Source organism: Zootoca vivipara, chromosome 3, assembly GCF_963506605.1.
Source record: "Zootoca vivipara chromosome 3, rZooViv1.1, whole genome shotgun sequence".
Taxonomy (NCBI): domain Eukaryota; kingdom Metazoa; phylum Chordata; class Lepidosauria; order Squamata; family Lacertidae; genus Zootoca; species Zootoca vivipara.
The window spans coordinates 39,891,569-39,895,517 of NC_083278.1; positions in this window are offsets into that span (position 1 = coordinate 39,891,569).

Consider the following 3,949-nt stretch of genomic DNA (forward strand, 5'->3'; position numbering starts at 1 on the left):
TGTTTGCAAGGCAATATACTAAATGAGTAGCAGTGATTGTGTGTGTGTGCGCGCACGTGCTCACACACAAAAAAGTGAAGAGACAAAGTGTTTGGCAAATAGCTAGGAAGATTGTGACATTAGAAGGGAAATGGAATGGGAGTAACTGGTAACACAGAGTACAGAACAAATGGGTCCAAGTTAGTTGTGCACATTATAACCAAAGAATAAAACTCCACTACCCCCCACAAGACATAGGGTTGGATCTCATAACTTAAATCTCGTTGATTTCAATGGAGCAAAATGCAACTAACATCCACAAAGGAGGAAATGAATATTCATTAGCTGGTAGGTTTTTTCTTTGTTTCTATTCCTGTTTTCACAGAACTCCTTTGTGAATCCTGTGCCAAATAGATAAATGTGGTTATTTTTTTTTTAAATGTTTACACAACTGTTGGTACTTGAAATTCAATATTTCTTTTTTTCTTTGTTATCATGAGAATCCATATTCATGCTGAAAAGTAAAAATGTGTCCTGTGGGCTAACAATTTATTGGTGAGCATTTTCTGGTACACCTAAGTTATCTAAGTCATATGCCTGAATACTTCCCAACAGAGAACTTGCATTGTAATCGTGAGCCTGTGGCAGATATTTTTTAATAGCAAGAATGCAATACCACTGCTCATGTTCCTCCTATGCCATGTGGATCTATCCCTTCACAGGCCAGTTTGGATGAATCCCAGAGTGGGACTTGGGAGCCTGTGTATAAAATCTTAGCTCATATTGGAGAACTCATGAATTGACTTCAACTGCAACTCCCTGGCCAACGTACCTTTTATACTGTAAACTATACTGTAAAGGCAAAACACTGGAAACATGAGAGTGGATGTATGGTACAGGAATGATTTAACTATGTTTGGACTAATTCACTAGCTGACAACAAATTTGAATACTGAGATAGCTGGACTAGGGATGTGATTTTGTATGGTGTAGCTTTATTTAAGGAAGAAAGAAACCAAGTGAACTGGCACACATGACACAATCTTTTGGAATGATGATGAACAAAGTTTCATAAGCAAATTATTTGTAACCACCTCTGTCAAATCCAAATACATAATAAACGATATGTTGCACTGTTATTTTTTTGTAAAAAAATAAATAGTTTTTTAAAATAAAAAAATGAAAGTTCTACTCATTGCGACATCTGCTAGGACTCTGACACTTCATGCACTTGTAATGTCCATATTCTGTCACCTCTGCCCTTTACTCATAAACACAGACCCATAGATTCCAAACCTTTCCTGATCCAGGACCCACTTTTGACTTCAAATGTCAACATGGATGTCACCCCCAATTTTCTCACGCCACCCCCAAAATAATATATGTCGTTTTTCTGTCACTGATGACCAGATGCAAGTTTTTTTTTTCAGGCATACCCTTCACTTACCAAAACATATTTGCTTATACATCATAATTCTGTCCTCCTTTGCATCGGATCATATTCTCTCCCTCTGTCTCTCTCTCTCTCTCATTCTCATTCTCTCTCTCTCCTCTGCTCAGGTAGGGATGGGTGAGAAACCTATTTGTTGCACATTTTTATGCAGATCTAACTAATTTGCACTTCCCAAAGCAAGATGGAATCTAAAACAAAGATATCCTTCAAAATTTGAAGCGCAGGCCTCTAACCCCCCCCCAAAAAAAACAATTTAAGAAACCTATATTGGAGGATGAGGGACCCAGGTGGCGCTGTGGTTAAACCACTGAGCCTAGGGCTTGCTGATCAGAAGGTCGGCGGTTCGAATCCCTGTGACGGAGTGAGCTCCCGTTGCTTGGTCCCAGCTCCTGCCAACCTAGCAGTTCGAAAGCACATTGAAATGCAAGTAGATAAATAGGGACCGCTACAGCGGGAAGGTAAACGGCGTTTCCATGTGCTGCTCTGGTTTGCCAGAAGCGGCTTTGTCATGCTGGCCACATGACCTGGAAGCTATACGCCGGCTCCCTCGGCCAATAATGCGAGAGGAGCGCGCAACCCCAGAGTCGGTCACGACTGGACCTAATGGTCAGGGGTCCCTTTACCTTTATATTGGAGGAAGTGCACACAAATATTATTACATTAGCTAAAATAATATATAGAAATTGATTATCTTAGGGAAATTGCTTGCAAAAACATGTACATTAGCCAAATTGCATGCAACAATGTGTATATTAGGTGAAAAGCACACAAAAATGCATATAATCTTTTTATGATGGCTTCTATCAAATATTTACAAACTGAGGTGGATATGGTGTGAACTGAACCTAAGGCTGGGGAAATGAGAACCCAAGATAAGCCATTCATCCATCCTGATTAAGGGATGCCTAAGACAGATAGATTTAAATAGAAGACAGTCGCTCAGGACTATCCATTGCTTTTTATAATGCATCCCTAACCACACTATCCTTTTAGCCATAAACATACAGTACAGTTAATAATTTAGAAGGCAGGGAAATTTTGTTTAGCCTCTAAATAGCCTCTGAATAATTGAGAAGGCGTTCTGACACCAGATAGCTTTTTCAGTGCAGCGACATCCACCTTGCGTAAAATGGTGAAGAGAGATGGAAATGAATGAACCGTCCCCCAAAGACTCTCACATTACGGCTTATGAATACGCTCTCCAAATCAGAAGCCAATGAAAAAGAAGACGGCTGCTCATATTCACCAGTGAGAGATGCCACTTCCCATACGTTCACTTCTTACACACAATTTGCTGAAAATCTATGGCTGATAGAAATCAAAGGATGAATTCTTTGGTAATGACTGTGCATTTCTGCATTTGTTTTGTTTTTTATTGAAGGGGTGTTATGGGGTGTTGTTTTTTTTAAAAAAACTGAAGCACATTGAAATTCTAAAATGAATCAATGGAGATGAGGGAGAAGGGAAAGGGAGAGTAGGGTTGCAAAATCTCTTAAGGGCTAGAGGGTGGGGCTTGGTAGCTAAGGAATGGTGCCTGCCAAAACTAGCTTGGTGCCTGGTGGATAGGAATTGAGCCTTGTCGTTTCTGTTGTGGGCATAGGATTGCTCCTGGTGGTAAGTTGGAAGGTTGAGCTGATGCCTGGTGGGTTGTGGGAGGAGCAAATTGCAAAACCTTACAGGAAATGGTAAGCCTGTGTGATTCTGGCCCACAGATAATAGTTCTTCCCTTGTACACCCTGAAATCTAAAACCCTGGAACTTCGGCCCTCCAGATGTTTTGGACTACAATTCCCATCATCCCTGACCACTGGTCCTGTTAGCTAGGGATCATGGGAGTTGTAAGCCAAAACATCTGGAGGGCCGCAGTTTGGGGATGCCTGCCCTAGATGGAAGAAAGGAAGGACAGAAGAGGCATGGCACAGAGGAGCTGTTCTTTATTTATTGCCATTTATTAATTGCTTCCCAGAAAATATCTAAAAGTGACTGCACAAAGAAAACATCAGTAATAAAAGAAATTACAGTTTCATATATTTGCATAAATGAAAACAGTTTAAAAACAATTATGGACACTCATATGTAAGAACAGTTACAAATCCAACAGAGACCGGGACTGGGATCAAGATTTTCAGTTGCTGGAAAAGGAAGGCATTCAATAGGTGCCGGAATGACAGTAGAGATGGTTCTGGTCTGAGGGAATAAGTTCCAAAGGGTAGGTTCCACCTAGCTAAAGACCCAGTTATTACATTGCACAGAATGGGCCTCTTGAGAAAATGGTATACAGGAGGGCCTTTCCTGCAGAGCTTTGTGATTGGCAGGATATATACAGAGTGAGACCATTGTTTAAGAGATGAGAGACAAAAGGGGATAGTCATAGATACAAAGGAGGGCGATGGGTGACAGCAGGTGAATGGACAGGTATTGGGGGAACAGGAGAAATGGTGATGTATGGTGTGGGGATTGGGAATTGTGGTCTAGGAAGGGGTAAGAGAAGTTAGGAGGAACAGAGAAGAAGATGGAT